At 40.6% G+C, this 20,324-nt stretch overlaps 1 protein-coding gene across 2 annotated transcripts in view; it reads left to right on the forward strand.

Annotated features, from left to right (window-relative positions):
- LOC125452074 (band 4.1-like protein 3) overlaps positions 1 to 20,324 on the forward strand; it is a 271,558-nt gene that overhangs the window by 81,042 nt on the left and 170,192 nt on the right. The window contains exon 1 of one of the 2 annotated variants that reach the window (XM_048530012.2): positions 19,043 to 19,147. The exons of the other annotated variant lie outside the window; for it this stretch is intronic. The gene's annotated coding sequence lies outside the window, so the exon portion shown is untranslated. Of the gene's footprint in view, positions 1 to 19,042; positions 19,148 to 20,324 lie in introns of those variants that run through there. 2 annotated transcript variants of the gene reach the window in all.

Here is a 20,324-nt window from a genome sequence, read left to right on the forward strand (position 1 = left end):
TTCTATCACATCACTATTAGTTGTGCATTAAACTTTATGGAGGATTGAATTGTTTTATTACATTAGCTAACCTAAAAAATCAACAAAAGCCAATTATCTGCTTTAAAAAAAACAAATCCATTCACTGCCTATAAACTCTTAACCACAGTTACACAAAAGTTATTCTACAGTTTGATCCACAAGCTGTCTTGTGTTGCCAGGTCTGGGCTGGAGATTTTTTTTCTTGGCACATCTAATATAAATGTCCTCATTTTAAGATGGTGAAGAGTCAGTTGAGGTGCCCAACCAGATAATCGATTGCTGGTCTCCGCTACAAATTAATGTATTGATGCTGAATGAAGCCTTGGCTATCAGAATCTATAACCGAACTGTCAGCCAGCAATTATTGTCCAACCTCATGTGAAAGCTGGCCACTGGACTGAGAAGGCAGCTGGTATCCATGGATCTATGTCCTGCTACATTTCTTAGCCATCCTGAATGAAGAGTAGTAGACTTGAAAACAATTTGCAACATGGGATTTTTGGCAGCTTAACATTGACAAAAATACCCAACTGTTTTTTGCCTGACTATAAAATGAATATTTCAATTAGATTTTTAAGATGGATGAACAGTTGAAATGCACACATTGTCTTTATCGCTTTAATATTTCAGGACTTGTCGGCTTTAGTATTTGAGTGTCTCTGAACCTTTCGATTATTGTAATAATGTTTTCACAAATAGTTTAATTGTTACATATTGAAATAGTCCAAATCCATTAGAATTTGAAGCTGTTTAAAAGGATGTAAATGCAAATTTAACAATCAGTAATATTTTTAAAGAAATTGTCAGGAAATTGTATGATTGGAAGAACCACCAATGACCATCAGAACATGATGTATACGATGAATGTTCTATTATGTTAATTTCTTTTTGTCATTAGCAAGCCAGCATTCTCTGACTGGTAACTATTGGGGAACTCCACAGAAATGTTAAACGGCAGCGTTCAATTCTGCTGAGCAGTAGGGGTGGCTTTTGCAAGGTTTTCAATAGGATGGTAATAACAGTTCAGCGGTCTCCTAAGAGCACTTGACTCAAAGCAGTGAGTTGGGAAGGAGACCGAGTGGACTTGATGTTTGGAGTGCTTTTTTTTTAAGCTGATCTGTGGGATAGATGACTGAATTCAACAGGTTGTTGGATATCCCAGTGCTAATGGGTTTCAGCCATGTTCTAGTTGTTAGTAGACAGTTAGATGTTGCAGTCAGGATTCAACCGAAGTCCTGGAATTTGTGTTGACTGGTGAGAGCCTGGATGCCACTAATTGCTCAGTAAAGCTGGAAGTAGTGGTTGAAAATCCATAAGCAGAGTCTCCTTGATATACCCGAACAATATAGGAACTTGGACCTAGAGTTGGGGAAACGTAAAGGTTGAACTTTTTGAAGCTAGCTGTTAGAGGAAAAAGCTGGCTGGCATTATGTCAGACAGTAAGTGTTAGTGAGTGGTTTTCATGGTCTGGACAGCAGTAGACCTAGAAAAAGCAGATTAACAGAACAGGAGCTGTCATCGAGGCAGTTTATGACTGAGAGGCTCTTGAGGAGGAATTTCGAGGTCAAAACAGTGTGACTGCAGGACCTTTTTTTTTGAAGAAAGGAGTGAGTGTAAATGACCCACTGGAAAACCTCATAACTTGGTAATCACTATTCATGTTCAGATGACCACTTTAACATGACAAGCTGGATTATGGTTTTTCATTGGAATTGGCGTTACGCTTTGACTGGACTAGAAGAAACAGCTTATTCCTGCATTCCAAAGTGATACTAACTTAGCTGTCAGTTTGGCACAGCTAACCTCTTCTCTCTGCTTTATAGAACTGGCTTTTGTAAAAACATTATGCTATTAATCAATGAATTATCTCTGCTCAGATGAATACCCCCTGTAACTGGATTACAACTTTGTCTATACCTGTGATTTTTAAAATGTGATACTGTCATCTTCCATATTCTCCTGAATGACTGAAACTATAGCTGATAACTAACTGCCTCTCGTACACTGAAGAAAGCTCTGAATGATTAATCTCTGAATATAATCTACAAGTTGAAAAAATTGAGTAAAATTATTTTCTCTCATAAAGAACTGTATATTTTTACAAATGTTTTAGGTTTATTGCAAATGAGAATAATTGTGTTGTTTATTTTGAACTTATGGTTAATGTTTCAATTAATTCAGAAATTAGGATGGTGCATACCTGAATCATTGAAGCATGACATGTCTGACATCAACAAAGCATTTAAAATCTCACAAGTAAACAAGAAACAACTTATTATTAAACACATTAGTTACAGTGCTTGACCTCAAACATTGAGTTCTGTCAAGTGAGGTAGACCTGCCTTCTCTTCCAGCAGCTATATTTTATGCAAATAAATATTGTGTATTTAATCATTTAAAACCAGACCTTCATGCTTCAGTTGGTAAGAACTGCTCAGAGATAATGTTGTAGAAGATGCTCCAGGGTTTGACAAGATAATTATTCAGCAGCTATTTCCACTGGCTGGAAAATCTGGAATATGGGGTTGCAGGAGGGCAAAGCCTTTGTATAAGGTGTTGATCATTTAGCATTAAGACAGAAATTCCTTCACTCAAAGATGTGTATCTTGTTACTTCTCTAATTAATCGGGGTTTGAATGCTCTACTGTTTAGTATATTTATGTGCGAGATTTTCGGTGTTTCGGGATGTGTGAACTGGGCAACAAGGTGCATTTGAAGCCCAAAATCAGCCTTGACCTTGTTGAATGGCAATGCACGATCATCAGAAACACCAGCCTATACCTACATCTACCTTTGGTGTGTAATGAGTATGTTGAGCTTTCTATAGCACACACTTTTATTTTCCATGTAATTTTTATTGTCAGTTCACCTTCAATCCTCATTCTGACTGAGAACTTTGAGAACCTTGAGTTTTTAAGAATGCCCTTCTGCACCCCACTCATACTGACCACCTGGAAAACTAAATTACAGTTGGTTCAAAATGTTATGTATGTGAATGAGACCGATCAAATTGTGTGAGATGGAGAAAACGAATTGAAAGTCTATGCCAGTTGTATCTTTTGTCAGCAGGAGCACAATGTGGACCTTTTTTCCCCTTTTTGGAGATGTAAAGATTGCCTAGAAATCCTTGTGTCTTTGTTTTTCTGCTATATCACATGGAATTAATATTGGCTTGTCTAAAATTTGTGCTGAGTACATTGAAAGGAAGAGGCTGAGGGTGATGTAATAAATACTTGAAGCTTTTTTTATTTGCACTTGTGCACTGCTCTTCACCATCATCGAGGATCAGGAAGTTCGCGGAACTACGTTTTCCAGTTAGCTGTCTGACTGTTACCTACCAGTCATGAAGGGATGTGGGCGTTGGGTATGGTATCCCTGAGCAATGCCGCTGAAAGGATGTTTCCATTGTTTAACACACAGGAAGACCTGTGGAATATCTTCACATTAGTACCTCAATTTAAAATAGGTCTGGTCGTGTCCTTCAATACACCCCATTTCAGCCAGGTTTTGTCCCCAAAATGAAAGCTTTGTTGAAGTGTCATTTTGTCCATGATGTTACACCACTGCACCAGTGGCTTGAATCTCCTGCCTGCTTTCCGTAGTATGGACTTTGTTTAAAAATCATTCTTTTTCTGCAAACTTGGACTGTTGCTGCTGCTTCAAGTATACCACTTAACAATGTGTTTGTAATTATACACAATACTATTGTTAAAAGCGATCTGAAAGTTATTTTGAGCCCCCGAATGGTGTGATCTTGTTCCAAAGAATGGCACTTAAATGAAAGGTTTCTTGATTGCACAATGAGTATCATAGTTCCCAGCAAGAAAGATGACAGCTTATGACTTTACAATAATCGTAACAATTGGAATTTAAATAAGTACATGAGAACAATGTGATATGGAGCTGATGCCTCACAGTTGTGGGAATAATGCAGTAACATGTTATTTAATAAGTGTAATCATTGGGTAGTAGTTAATGTGAAGAAGGTATTCTTTTTAGAAACTGTATTTGCAGCATGACATTGTTCAGCTCTAATTACAGGCAGACAATCTTCAACCCCTGTTTTTAAACACTTTGAAACTTTGATTTTCTTTCATTGGCAAGCTTCCTTCTTCCAAGATAATCCCTCTGAGTTGAGGATGACTTTCTCCAATTTCAGGTTTGCTGGGTTCTAAAATGACTGGTAAGTGCCATCTGCAGGCTCTGCCACATGGTTTTTGAAGGGTCAGGCAGATGAAGCTTTTCAGAGGTCTGTCTCTCCTCTCTGGGACCTCGATTTTTCTTCTGTATGCTCCCATCTCTTGTGTTCAGTGTCATCCAGAACAAACCTCCCTCCCTTTAGTCAGCTGTAAGCCAATGATGTTTGAATGCTTGAGGGATGCTTTGAGCACATCCAGGACATGTTTCTGTCATCCATTTGGGAATCTCCTGCTACAGCAGAGGACAAAGTAGAACAGTTGCTTCTAGAACCTGGTGTCAGGCTTTGAGAGAAAATGTTGAACTCCCACGGTAGGGGAGCCCAAATCTAGAGGGCATAGGTTTAAGGTAAAAGGGGAAAGATATAAAAGGGACCTAAGGCGTAACTTTTTAATGCAGATAGTGGTTCATGTACAGAATGAGATGCCAGAGGCTGCTACAATTACAACATTTAAAAAGTGTCTGGATTGGCACATGAGGAGTAGGAAGAGTTTTAGAAAGATATGGGCAAAATGCTGGCAAATGGGACTAGATTAATTTTAGGATATCTGGTTGGCATGGATGTGTTGGACTGAAGGGTCCATTTCTGTGCTGCACGTCTCTATGACTGCTCCTGAACTGAAACACTCTCTCTCTCTCTTTTGACGTGAATATCCTCAAACCTGTCTTCTGTACACCATCTGGCTCGGTCTTGGTACTAGCCTGAGCAAAGTTGAAAAAGCCGTTTGACAGCTTAGAAACAACTTAGACGCCGCTTAGAAATGCTTTTGAGGCATTTAAAACCCTTGTTAAAATTCCCAAATAGTACAGAAATACTGTCCTGATGTGTGTGCACATCCTCCTATCCCTTATCCATGCAGAGGGCTGAAAGCTAGGGACATTGAAGATGCTGTGATCATACATGTATATTCAAAGTGCCCAGCTGTCACATATGTATTGATGACACCTGTTAGATATATAAAATCCCCAACTACCTACTTGATATGAAAGTTGAATGAAGAGAAACCACCTTCACTTTAACTTCCTCAAACTGAAAAAGTGTTTCTTTGGTTCTGTTTAGCACCTGCAAGTTTCTGGCCTTGCCATTATCCAACTCCTTAATTACATTATCAGACTGAGTTAGGAATTATGGACCTATTGTGTGTCACATCACCCATGTTCAATTATGGTCCCTATGCATGTACCACTGCTTGATGAAAGTTTTTAGTCTTATATCTTCTTTATCCCAAAGCTGGATTTCTCTAAAATTGTTCTGATGTCTGCTGTGTCTCTACCTTCCACAAATTACATCATTGGTATTAGAGAGTTGTATATTTCTATCTCTGCCAGCCTTATGGTCCTCAACAAGTAGTTTTCAAACTTTTTCTTTACTTTCCTTTCCTCAAAGACCTAGTTTTACCCTTTTCTGGTGATTCCTAAGCCCATATTATACACTAACAATCTGTATGCGTTAAACATATTTAATACTGCAAAACTCCTCAAGCACAATATAGCAAAGTTATCAAAACAAAATTTTATTCTGAGCTGCACAAGGTATTTTGGTTGATAACCAAAAGCTCCATTAAGAGGAGAGTTTAATGTAACATTTAAAGCAGGAAACAATGAATGAGAAACCCTAATAGTTTGGAGGGGCAACTTTGGAGCCTACAACTGAGGCATAAGAAAGCCCAATCACCGATGGTGAAGCGTTTAAAATTGAGGATGCTTAAGAGGTTTTGGAGAAGCACAGGCACCTGTGAGATCTCTAAAGTGGAGAAGGTTATAAGGACGAGGAAATTGTCTAATGTGCACAGGGTAATTTTAGATGCACTCAACGTTTGAGATAGACAGAACACGAACTGTCCAAGAGTGTGTTGAAATAATCAAGACTAGAGGTGACAAAAGAATAACGGAGAACTTGAGCAACAGAACTGAATTTGGGGAGGAATCACATGATGTTATGGCGATCAAATTAGCTTTGTCTTGGTAATTGCCTGATTTGAAGTTGGAAGCTCATTTCAGGGAGACACCTTAACAACAAGTTTGCAAACTAACTGCTTCAACTTCAGAGTTGCCTGGATAAGGGTGTCTTGGTTTGGAGCTTCTGATGGAAACCAAAAACCGATGGCTTTAGTTTTCCTAATCTTTACTTGAAAGAAATTTCTGCTAATCTGACGCTGGATTTTCAACAGTCAGCCAACATCACTTCTTAGAGAAAAAAGGGGTCAAGAGGTGGACATGGGTAAAGCTGGATGTTTTTGCATTGGTATGAAAACTGCATGTCAATAAGAAATGGGAGCGAATCGGCAATAGATCTGTAAATTCCACAGATGATAATGATGTATTGGGAAGAGTGGTCATTGTATTCACTGGCTGTGACTGGAGAGATGAGAATGCAGCTGCATGGCTAGACATTGGAGAGACTTGAGGATAGAATGGTTAGCTCGTGAGACAGGATGAGAAGAGACAATTTGTCATGTCTCAGTTAACACGATGTATTTGTGACTTGTGTAAGGAGCTGTGGAAGTGATGAACATCTACTAGAAGTACTTCTTCATGGAGTTTGACGAAAATTGGGCCCGGATTTGGGTCATGCCAGTACTTCGAATAGTTTTGGAAAGGATGGAGACAGTTGAGGCACAGTGATTGTGTCCCTTCCACAGATCCAGGAAACCCAGGTTTGGGTCCCATCTCCAGCAGAGATTTGTACCACCATTGCTAAATGGGTTATTGAGAATATTTTAATTTTGGAGTGGATAGAAATTTGGTAAATGGGGCAATAATTTGAGGATAGAAAGAGGTTAAATATTGTTGATTTCCGTGCTCTGAAAACATAAAACAATTTTAAAGATGAGAGGGATAGTATGTTATGGAAGAGAAACGTGAACATCAAAGCCAGGAAACAAAGTTGATTGTCAGTAGTTTTGTGAGAACAGCATCTGGAGTAACCTGAACAAGACTGATGTGCCATAAGGAGCAATAAGAAACCAGAGAATGGTGTGGGTTCTGGATTTGAATAGGGGAAACCTTAAGAAATTTGGCCAAATGAGCAAAGGAAAGGAAGGAAAGTGGCAGCTAATCAGATGGTGTAACCTTAATGACAAAGAAATCCTTTGGTGTTGTAGTTGATGATGGACAATATTAGAGAGGGATTATCAAATTATTTGTAGTAGATATAACAGCTGAAGATTCTCTCCCCCCCCCCCCCCCCCCCCACCCCCATTTTCATCATGATCCCAGAACAATCAGTGATTTTGGCAGATGAGTTCAAAACCTGATGATTGTGCATTGTGATCCAGCAAGATCTCATGGTGGATGATTAAGCTATTTATCTGATATATTGATTCAAGCTTATGTCCAAGGAGGAAACATGTGGGCATTATCAGGAGGAATCAACAGGCTGAGACGAAGTGCAGATGTTTTCCAGAGGACTTCCAAAGGTGGAAGTAAGGGTATGACTGAGCAGATTGATGCAAGAATATTGTGAATGAAGAGCTAAATGGGATTGGAGTTCAGTTGTCAGTAGATCACTTAATAGTCCTCTTTGATCTCTGCTTGTCCTGTGATAACCACTATCTGCCCATGTGATTAAACTATAATTAGTCTCTATCCTACTGTTTTATTTTGGAACTCCCTAGATCATGTACTGCTGTGTACTGCGACTTATCTCTCTGCTTTCCAAAGCTGCCTCAAAACTCTTTTACGATACCATCAACCGTGGATCCTTTCGCTATCTCTCTCTTTAGTTCCTTTTGATTGGTGTGCACTCCATTTTTATCAATACAATCTACTTTGATAGCTATGAAGACTGCTGTATTAATGCAAGGTATCTTAGCCATTCCATTAAGTGCAAAGTATATGGATCACATGCAAGCTGTAATACAAGGCAACTTGGTCAGAGATTGCAAGATAATCTTCGTCTTTGCTGGTCATTCAGCTCACTTATATTTGCTGCAGATCTAAGTTGTAACAGAGTATTGTAAAATCAAAAATAAGCTTGAAGACCCATTATTTTTAATGTTGAAATTCGCTCATAAATAAACTTGTATTTACATGTTGAGAATAAGTTCAATTAAATGAACAAAGCACTTTCGACGTTTGAAAGTCTGTTTTGAATCATGGCTGTGGACTATTTTGAAGTGCATGGGTGGGATTCCCATAAAGAATTCCTTTATTGAAGCATAGCTGGAAAATCCTGTTATTTCAAGCACACACTGCACATGTACTGTAACTGCTGTTTGAATTCCTGCATGAGCTTGTATCTACAGAAGTGATTTTCTGAAATTTCAGGAGCTATCATTCTCCTTCACTACTATAAAATGGCAAGAAGTGTTTTTTTGTTTTTTAATAAAAGGTATTTTTCCAGTCAAGACAATTAAAAGCAATTGTATTTCATTCCAAAACCCAAATCCATATGTTGCCAAACCTGAGGATGATCCCATTTCATTGTAATCGCACAGCCAGCATCTTCTCACCAATGATTCCATGTTCTCCAACCATTGTATAAGTATCCCCAAACCCAACCACCCTGTCACCAATGTGCCAACCCAGCTCCCTCCTCTATCCTTTTTACATTCTCAACCTGTTCCTCTGAATCCAGAACACCCCTTCAGTCCTCCCATAATCATCCACCATGTCTTCCTGGCATAACTGAGGTAACCCAACCTGCCTATTCCCCAGAACTGCTTTATGATGTGAACCAAAATATTAAACGGGTGACTCTTAACTGCCCTCTGGGCAATTAAGGGTGGGCAATGAATATTGCCCGGCCTGTGAATGATTGATTTTGTTTTTAAAAAACTGAAGTGGAGAGAAATCAGAATTAATGTTTCTGGTTCAATGACCATTCATTATAACTGTACCCAAAAGATTAACTCTGATTTATCTCCACAGAAGCTGCCAGACATGCTGAGCTTTTCCAGAAATTTTTGTTGTTTCTGATTTCCAGCATCCATGGTGCTTTTGGATTTTCTAAAATAGTGTTCTTTTTCATCTTCCAGTAGATGTTAAACATACAAATTTCACAGCAGTTTTTTTAAAGGAAAACAATTCATCAGTAATCAAGATCATTTATTTTCCACAAAGATCTTGGCTCATGACATTGGATCCAAAATTATTGTGTGCCATCAGCCTTGCAGAATTGATTGTTTTGAATTGTGCCATTTCATGAACAGCCATCTAACATACCCTAAACAATGCCACAAGCAGATAAACCAATCACATTGAATACTGTGCCTGTAATGCACATTTAATGCAGGCGTAATATTTGGACCTAGTTTTTCTGTAATATAGGCCTGTTACTGTTAATGGTGTTACCTCATTTGAACACTCAAAGCTGATGACAGAGAGAATGCATATTTCAAAAGTGAAAAACTGCTGGGAGGAAACATGAGAACACTGAGCAACTGCTGAATATTGATGAAAGTAAGCAAAGCAAAATAATTATCGATCAGTCAGAACATTTCAATAAAAAGTGAAAGCAACATCAATTCAATAGCAAAATACCAGGGATGCTAGAATTCCGAATAGAAAATTCTCAAACAAACTTAGATCTGGTATACCTGTAGAGAAGAGGCTTATGCTTCAGGTTTTTAACCCTTAATTTGAATTCAGAAAAGGTGGAAATGATATAATCACAGTGCAGTAGAAGGCCATTCTGCTCATTTTAAATTTATTCTGATTCTGTCACGTAATCCAATTAATCGCATTCCCCTGTTTAGCCCCAAAAGTGATTTTTTTTTTTCTTTTTCAGTGCTGATCTAATTTTCTTTTGAAATGCAGGATCATCCCTGCTTTTACAACCCTCTTAAGTAGAGATCCAGGTATTAGCAATCAATGCATAAAAAAACGCCCGTCCTCCTGTCATCCTGATCCAAAACTTTTAACTATGAGTCCCCTTGTGCCATCAGCTAATGAGCTTTCCTTTGACCTTTTTATCTGATTTTGTCATATTCTAACTTTGTCACTTTTTTGGCAAATGATAGCAGTGATGATGGAACTGTAGAAGGGTGAGGGCTGGGGAGATTAAGTAACAAAAATTTTCAAGTGATGCATTTAGGTAGAAAAAAATGAGAAGAAGCAATATAATTTTAAGTTACAATCCTTCAGAGGAGAGAGGTGAGCAAGAGAGGGGTGTGTGTGTGTGTCTGTGTGTGTGTGTGTGTGTGTGTGTGTGTGCGCGCGCGCGCATTTAATGATTGAGGCAGCAGGAGTGCACTATCCTTTAAGTCCCAGTGGTACATGGTTCATAACATTAAGATGCAATTTTCCAGTTACCAAGATGCTCAAATAAATACCAGATCTGTATTAAGTTTTAAACGATCTCTCAATCAGGTTTCTTCAATTACCATTTAATATCAAAACAAATGTTACTGAATGAAGATGCAATAATTGTTAACATACTAATGAAAGGTAAATGAATTTTTTTATAGTTTGAATTTTAAACTTGTGGCATATGAGCATTTGGTCTTCTTTTGTGCTAAGTCAGTCTTTTCAGAACAGTGACTTATGTATTTATCTGAAGTTTGTCCACTTTTCAGAACTGGCTTTGCTGCCTTGCTATTGCTTTCTGTTGCTAAGAACATTTTACCTGTATATGCAGGGGCTATAGTGGAGGTTTTTAACCATGCTCCTTCAAAGCACACTCCTGCAGTGGAACTGCACTGCAAGCTAGTGCACACAGACAAGGTTTTGATTTTTTTTATTAAAATCCTGTTCCTTGTGTATTCCTGGAAGGGTAAGCAAACATGAATTTAAGCCAGAAATGCCTTTCTTTCAACCCATCGTGTCTGCAGTCTGGGGCACAACCCAAAAGAGATCAAAAGGAAGAAATGCCATTCAAAAATCAAGTGTTACTGTCTGAAGTTCCCTTGGCACTCACCATGTGACATTCCATGATTCTTAGGACGAGTATAATCCAATCAGACAGGAAATAGAATTATACCCTTTGCTATCCTTACACTTGTATGTCTTGTTAAAAAAATTTAAATGTTTAATATATCGAGAGATAATTTGGGTTGTCATCCATTTCATAGCATCACCATCTGGAGGAGCAATATGCAAAGTTGTTACCTTTCATTTTCTAATCTAACAACTGCTAGTTTCACAGGAGCTCCATTAGCCTTAGAACAGGGATCATTTTAACATAAAAATTTCTGCAAATACTCAGCAGTTTAGACAGTTACAGTGAAGTCAAAGAAGCACAGTTAGCAATTTGACAATTTTGCAGCCTGGGAATGATTGTCAGTCTGCAGCATAACTTTGTTCTGCTAACCAGATGCTGCCAGCTCTGTATCGAATTGAATTGAAACATTTACTGTCACGTGTATTCAATGTAAAAATACAATGAAAAGTGTATACATTTGCCGTGCATACATGGTGCAATTCACGTTACCTTACAATGAGGTAAGGGAAAAAAAAACTTGAGAGCCCGACTTTCCTTGCCTCCATCAGAGTCCCACCCTGGCAGCCCCATTGGCTGCTCTTGCTGGCCCAAAATTGATCCATCGTCACTGCGGGACCCAGCCCGAGCATTCAGCTCCTGCCATGTAGTTTCTGGTTACCACCCAGCTCCCTCCCAACTCCTTAGTTTGGTAGTTAAAATGGGTGCACGGGTGATAAAATTACTATAGAGTGAGAGAAAAGAAAGGAGGTGGGGGGGAGAAAAAAGGACAAAGAAAGATCAAGAACTGGCGAGCAGAATGGAGCTCCAAACAGAGCGACTTACTCTGCTGCTATCTTGCCAGAAGTGCCAAAACTTTTCATGGATTTTTCTATTTTTATTTCTGTTTGCTATCATTTGCAGTATCTTGCATTTCTTGGATGATTTTTAAATTTAGTTTTCTGGTCACTGCAAGAGAATATTTGATGTAATTTATTTGCTTAAATTGATTTGAGCACTGTTCGTTTCCAGTGCAAATTTGAACAAACCCTGCAATATGCAAAGAGTTTTGAGTGTGTGATAAGGGTTTTGCAGACAAGTGTTGCCAGTGGTGTCAGAATGTCTGTCTGCTTCAGAAGCAGTCGGTAAACAGCTTTTAGCTTCCTTTAGCTTTTTCTAAATTAAACAACAAAATAAGCATGAGTGGGTGGAGTCAGGCTCGCATAGACCCACTGTTTTAGTTTTTCAGTTGAAGTTGGGTTTCTTTGGCTGTTGAAGCTAATAGATGCAGCTTGTTCTGTTGCAGAAAAAAAAAGTCTTTTTCTCTGCTGCTAGATTGTTTGTTCCTTTCTCCTGGACTGCAGGAGATAGCACTTGAGCAAATCTGTTTTGCTGAATTTGCCTTTGCCAGAGGCATGTGTATGGGATGCTACTTCATCAGAACTGTTGATGAATAGTAATTAAATAAAATATTTTATTAAATGTTTCAGTAGAGTTTAAGTAATGCCAATTCTTTATGTTCATATTTTAACTGTGTTCAGAATACAGTATGTTTTACTTAAAACCTAGTAGTTTGATCAATTGAATCTCATCTGGAACACAATGCCTTATGCTTGTCTTTAAATAAGATAAAAGTTAGGGTTTAGGCTATCTCCTTGGTATATTTTGAGAGGGTTTAGTCTGGTTCATAACAAGTTACTGAATCAAAAATATTTTGATTTATGATCTTGGGATTGATATTTATAGATAAACAATTGTTGCAGACTTTATTTTTTAAAAAATGTGAGGGTGGTAGCATTTTCATTTTTATCTCCTACATGTGTATAAGTCCTTGTGCATTCATCCCTAGCTTGCCTGCATTCCCATGTTCCTCTACAACCTCAGGCAGTCTATTTAACGATGGGGTCATCAGAGTTGTCTCTAAAGGAAACCTACATGTACAGAGAGCATGGATCCGAAGGAGGGATAGAAGCCGGGGCATGTGGCTCCTGGTACTGTCCCCACTGTGTCTGTGGTTCAGATCAAATAATTCCTTTTAAATAAAGAACCAAGTTCCAAAGCCAGACAACATAATGAAGTGTTGTTCCCAATAAGCATATGTTAGGTTTGGACATAACCATGAGGAGAAAATAACTAAAATGTCCCGTTGGATAAGTTATTTCAAACGGAAATCTTCTGAAGCACAATTTTTTAAAAAATGTTTGTGGTTCTGGCTTCCTGAAGAGATTCTATTTTAGTAGAATTGAAGCAGCTAATGAGGCAAAGGATCAAGTCCGCTGGTATAATATGTGAACAAAAATCATTTAAATTGGACGAATTGCATATCATATTCAGGTTTTAATAGCTTAATCTGTAAATGTCAAAGGGGTCAAATCAATTTTCTCGTCTTGACATAAGTTGAAAGTATGTATACGTTTTTGGGCCCTTAAATTAGTCAGGAGAAAAATAGATAAATTCTCACCTCTGAGTGTAAAATTTAAAGACATAGATAACACATGACAGAAAAAGCCATTCAATGCAACTGCCTGGGCCAGGCCTGAAAAATGTAGTTTTGCTTTTTCCTGTTGACACTCTCAAGCTTTGTTTTCCAGGATGAGTGAATCAGACAATAAAGCAGGCATGATTCAAATCATATGATGACCAGAAAACCTACTCTGAATGGTCCAACAGGAGGTTGTCACTGTTTTCTGAAATAAATTAAATAAAGTGATTCCAGGATTGCATATTATTATATTCTGGGGTGCAGCTTCCGTGTTCGGAAATGATGATCAGTGGTGAGACTGAGCTTTCAAAACCTATTGATCATATTGTCGCCTTATGAAGTGCATTTTCTAGTTTCAGTGGCTGTCATCCATTGCTTCTGTTTTTCTCCTCTTCTGAGGATGATGCTCATTTTTGTTACTTTTCTTTGCATTCCCCCGTGGCAGCTTTACTTGCCTGAGCTCCAAGTACTGGAATTACCCCTCAAAACCTGTGAATCGTGCATAGGTAGTCTTGTTTAGGTTGAAATAAATGTTTTAAAAATCTTCTTAGAGAAGCTGTAATTACCAAAATTGCATTATCAATTTCTCTTGCTATCCTATTTTGTAAATTTTAAATATGTCACACAACTTGCTGATTCACTATCTGAGAATGGGCTGAGCAGAAGTTTCCTCCAACTAAACATTGGGAAGACCAAAGCCCGTGGTTCTACTTCAGAGTACAAACTCTGTGCCTTAGTTCACCATTCTACTCCTCTCTCTGGCAATTGCCTGAGGCAATCATGGTCTGAGGTGAAAGCAGACAGTTGGTTTTAATGTCAAACTGTAATTGACCCTTAGGTAAGCTTTACCACACACTACTCCATCATTTAAACCTATTTCTCCTTCCATAGTAGTGCAGACTTTCCTGTCTCAGCTCATTTGTTGCTCAAATCCTCATCCATATTCTTATGAACTCTACATTTAACTGTTGCCATGCACATTTTCCAAGCTGCCCACATTTTATCCTCCTCAAGCTGGAGATCATCCAAAATTCTGCTGCCCATGTCTTTATTCTCTCACAGCTCCATATGCCCATCACTACTGTGCTTGCTGACCTGTATTGGCTACAGGTCAAACAACGCTGATTTTCCACCTTGCTTGAATGCTCCTTCGGCTTTGCTAATCCCTATATCTTTAATTTTCAGCCATTCAACCCTCATCTGTGCTTATTAAAGTGTTGGGAATCCTTGATTTAATATAATGCTACTAATGGTAGCCTTGCCTCAGCTGGCAAAACGTTAAGCTCTGAAATTCTCTCTTTCTCTCTTTCTTTTTCTCTCTCTCCTTCCCTACCACCGTTTGTTCTTGAATCTTTCAACTTTGTATGGTTAAGATCCCAGCTGATGGTACTACTGAACAAATTAGATACCAAAGTGAATCATGTCTTTAATATTAATCTGGTGGTTAATCACAGACACACTCACATGAAGCTGCACGTGGCCTTCAACAATAGAATGTATGTCCAGCACACACAAGAAAAATAATCAAAAATGAGCTAATACTTCAAAAGAAATGATTTTAAAAGAATTAAAACAAAGTTTCAATCTGTGGCTTAAAGCCATCTGTTATCAAATTCATCGAAATTACACCCTATCTCAACTCTTAAGATTTCTACTTAACTAACCACTTTAGATTGTCTCTGTAGTCCATGAGGAAGAATCTGGATGTCCAGTGAAATGATTTTTCCTCAAGTCAAAGGTGCTAAAGTTGTATCAATCTAATAATTTGTTTACATGTCACGAGACTCTTCTAGTCTGGAAGTTAAATCAAACAGTTCTGCGGGGGTAACTGGCTTTGTAGAATTATTATTGGGTGAGATGCTTCCAAGACATTTCCAAACTCCATTCTATTGCTTTCTGAACTCAACTGAGTTCTCTACTCTGCCTTTTGTTTTAATATAAAATGAATGACTTCTTGTACATCAGGCCAAAAGTAAAAAATGAGATTGGGGTTGAGAAACCTGATCGCGTGGTAGAGCAGACTCAATGGGCTGAATGGCCTAGTTCTGAAGCTGTACCTTATGGGGTTATTTGATTAACAGTCACGTGCTTTATGAACAATGTTGCATCTAGGTCACTGTTCCATATTGGTTGGCTGACATTTCGAAAAAATAAACTTCATAAAACACATCAGTCGTTCTCTGACTTTAAGATAACATACATTGCATCATTCATCATGCAATCTCTTTCATGCTTAAGATACTTCTTCTTACTGAGCTCCTCTGACTGAGCTTGGGTATCTCATAATGATGCCTTACATGGCTCAGTTTCCAACTTTGCTTCATAACAATCATTTCAAGAGCCTTGTGATGTTTTTAAGTTGTTAAAAAGGTGTTTATAAATAGCACTTCTTGTTGGTAGTTCATCCTGTTGCTGGATGTCTGGTTGTCCTTCTTCACATGGTGCCAGATTCAAACTAACACCAGCAGGAGGGAAATCCATGTCATAGATCGCTCGATCATTCTGAGCAGCTTCCTCGGAGGTTGTTGTAACTGGTTGTTTGTGAAACTTGAGCCATCCTCCAGTGGCAAAGTTCATACGCCTGACATGGCTGATGTCTCTGACTTCTTCACACTTGTTTCATTATCTGTGCAATTTGCTGTCCGGTCATTTTTGACATGGGTAATCTCATCCAAAAAAGAACTGAAGGTAACTGAAAAGACGTGAAAAGCTGTCTCCCTAAAGGCACATCCATGTATGTTGGATTCTTTGTTGGACCTAGCAAAGTTAGATGGGAGAGATTCTTAAATTAGCAAAATCCAGAATTCCCAACCATCCTCTTTCCTTCCACTTCGCTGTACTTTAGGATACATGTAACTATAATAAATCAAATCAAACATCCTCTGTTTGCATTAACTGCTGGAGTAGAGAATCCAACAGTGACATCATGCTGACTAATTGAGGAGGTGATTACAAGGTGTAGAGCGGGATGAACACAGCTGGCCAAGCAGTATCAGAGGAGCAGGAAGGCTGACATTTCGGGCCTCGACCCTTGTTCGGAAATGGGGGAGGGGAAGGGGGTTCTGAAATAAATAGGGAGGGGGCAGGGAGATAGAAGATGGATAGAGGAGATAGACTGGTCAAAGAGGCAGGGATGGAGCCAGTAAAGTTGAATTTAGATGGGGAGGTAGGGAGGAGATAGGTCAGTCCAGGGAGGACGGGCACATCAAGGAGGCGGGATGAGGTTAGCAGGTAGAAGATGGGGGTGGGGTTTGAGGTTGGAGGAGGGGATAGGTGGGAGAAAGAACAGGTTAGGGAGGCGGGGATGAGCTAGTCTGGTTTTGGGATACAGTAGGGGGAGGGGAGATTTTGAAGTTTGTGAAGCCCAAATTGATACCATTGGGCTGCAGGGTTCCCAGTGGAATATGAGTTGCTGTTCCTGCAACCTTTGGGTAGCATCACTGTGGCACTGCAGGTGGTCCAGGATGGATATGTTGTCTGTGGAATGGGAGGGGAAGTTGAAATGGCTCACGACTGGGGGGTGCAGTTGTTTAGTGTGACCCAAGCGTAGGTGTTCTGCAAAGTGGTCCCCAAGCCTCCACTTGGTTTCCCCAATGTAGAGGAGGCCACACCGGGTGCAGAGGATGCAGTATACCACATTGGCAGATGTGCAGGTGAATATCTGCTTGATATGGAAAGACTTGTTGGGGTCTGGGATGGGGGTGAGGGGGATAGGTGTAGGGGCAGGTGGTTGCAGTAAAAAGTGCCCGTTGTGGTGGGGCTGGAGGGGAGTGTGGAGCAGACAAGGGAGTCATGGAGAGAATGGTCTCTCTGGAAAGCAGATAAGGGTGGAGGGGTCGGATTGCAGTTGGTGGAAGTGTTGGAGGATGATGTGTTGGATCCAGAGGTGATCGGGAACGTGATAGCCTAGTAGTATTATTGCTAGACCATTAATCCAGAAACTCAGTTCATCACCTGGGGACTGGGGTACAAATCCTGCCATGGCAGATGGTGGAATTTGAATTCAACAATAATCTGGAATTAAAAATCCACTGGTGACCAGGAAACCATTGTCGATTGTTGGGAAAAACCCATCTGGTTCACTAATGTCATTCAGGGAAGGAAATCTGTCATCCTCATCTGGTCTGGACTATACGTGACTCCAGACCCACAGCAATGTGGCTGACTGACTCTCAACTGTCCTCCTGAAATCGCTCAGCAATCCACTCAGTTCAAAGGCTGTTAAGGACTGACAATAAATGCGCATATTCCACAAGTTATTTTCTTTTTAAAAACTGCTTTCGACCCCACCACCCAAGAACAACGCATCATCCTCCGACACTTTCGCCATTTACAATCCGACCCCACCACCCAAGACATTTTTCCATCCCCACCCCTGTCTGCTTTCCGGAGAGACCACTCTTTCCGTGACTCCCTTGTTCGCTCCACACTGCCCTCCAACCCCACCACACCCGGCACCTTCCCCTACAACCGCAGGAAATGCTACACTTGCCCCCACACCACCTCCCTCACCCCTATCCCAGGCCCCAAGATGACATTCCACATTAAGCAGAGATTCACCTGCACATCTGCCAATGTGGTATACTGCATCCACTGTACCCGGTGCGGCTTCCTCTACATTGGGGAAACCAAGCGGAGGCTTGGAGACCGCTTTGCAGAACACCTCCGCTCAGTTCGCAACAAACAACTGCACCTCCCAGTCGCAAACCATTTCCATTTCCACTCCCCCTCCCCTTCTCTAGATGACATGTCCATCATGGGCCTCCTGCACTGCCACAATGATGCCACCCGAAGGTTGCAGGAACAGCAACTCATATTCCGCCTGGGAACCCTGCAGCCTAATGGTATCAATGTGGACTTCACCAGTTTCAAAATCTCCTTCCCCTACTGCATCCCTAAACCAGCCCAGTTCATCCCCTCCCCCCACTGCATCCCAAAACCAGTCCAACCTGTCTCTGCCTCCCTAACCGGTTCTTCCTCTCACCCATCCCTTCCTCCCACCCCAAGCCGCACCCCCAGCTACCTACTAACCTCATCCCACCTGCTTGACCTGTCCGTCTTCCCTGGACTGACCTATCCCCTCTGCTTGGCCTGCTGTGTTCATCCTTCCTCACATTTTATTATCCCCTCCCTACCTCCCCACCTATACTCTCTCCACCTATCTTCTCTCCATCTTCGGTCCGCCTCCTCCTCTCTCCCTATTTATTCCAGAACCCTCACCCCATCCCCCTCTCTGATGAAGGGTCTAGGCCCGAAACGTCAGCTTTTGTGCTCCTGAGATGCTGCTTGGCCTGCTGTGTTCATCCAGCCTCACATTTTATTATCTTATTTCAGAAGCCCCTGTTGGTTTTATTCCTTGCTAACGTTTCGGGACTGGTGACCTGCTGAGCTTTTCCCACAACTTCTGTTTTTGTTCCGGATTTACACCATCCGCAGGTTCTTTCGGTTTTTATTTTGTTTTATTCCTTGTTCAGGTGATGTTGGTTTGAACCATCAGGAAGCATTGTGAACGAAGTTGTGTGCCGTTTCGAGACAGAGGGGAAGAATTGAAGCACATAATTTAATCTTCTACTTTTTGTAGCCTGCAGGTTTGTTTGTTCTCGCGAGAATAATGTTTTCTGGTACTAATTCCTCACTTGCAAGTCGCTGTGCTACGGATTGACATTCAACTTGCTTGAGTGACTTCCTTTAAATACTGTTTAGAATGATTCAAAGCGGCTGACTTGTTTACAGTTTCCATCACGCGTTAAGTACATAATCTTTGCCTGAGGTTTTCCAGCGCAGTGTGGCTGAGATAGGAACCCCGTTAGATTATATGGACGGAAAGTGTATTGGTATCTCTGAACTATCTGCTATGCTACCCTGAAACGTTTTGCATTTAAAGTGCCTCTCCACTCGAAGGCTTTATCATTTGAGAAGTTCATTTATAAGTAAAACGGAACCTCAGTCGCATTTCACAGAATCCCTACAGTGTGCAAACAGGCCCTTCGGCCGGACACGTTCACACCGACCCTCGGAGCCTCCCACCCATACCCGTACCGTCTACACTACGGAGTAATTTGGCATGGCCAGTCCATCTAGCCTGCACATCTTTGGACTGTTCTGGAAGCCCACACAATCATTCGACGGCGGAATCGAACCTAGGTCCCTGCTATTAAGCACTGAGCCACCGTGCCGCCTATGGCTGCATTGTTTCGCTAGGGGGAATAAAAAGGTTACTTTTCAACACTTCTTTTTCCGCTGTATTTCTGAGATTTTCCCCCTGGACTATCTCATTCTAAATGCTTTTCGGGCAGAAATGCTTGTTCCGATAAGTGAGGGTGCAGAATGAGCGTGGATAGATAGATCTCCGTCAGATCAGCAAGCTGAACTCTCTCACACTCTCCATCCTGGTCCGCGCGATCCACAGGGTCAATGTTTTCTTTATGGAGCGCGAAAGTGTTTGCAGTTAGCTTGTGCGATATCCAGTACCCTATGGCACATAAACCAAGCAGCTTGACGTGTAAGTTTGTGTCTTGGCTTTGGTCTTCCAGAGGTTCCAAACAGCCCTAGATTTGTAAGAAATTGCTGGAGAATCTCAGCAGATCTGGCAGCATACATGAGGAGTGATAGCGGTCACTGGTTCTGAAGAGGGGTCCAGACCCGAAACGTCAGCTTTCTTGCTCCTGTGACGCTGCCTCGCCTGCTGTGTTCATCCAGCGACACACCTTGTTGTCAATAGTTCGAGCCCGGTTACCTATCTTCAGAACCGTTCTGAACTGAAGG

The sequence above is a fragment of the Stegostoma tigrinum genome, chromosome 5, assembly GCF_030684315.1.
Source record: "Stegostoma tigrinum isolate sSteTig4 chromosome 5, sSteTig4.hap1, whole genome shotgun sequence".
NCBI classification, from domain to species: Eukaryota; Metazoa; Chordata; class Chondrichthyes; order Orectolobiformes; family Stegostomatidae; genus Stegostoma; species Stegostoma tigrinum.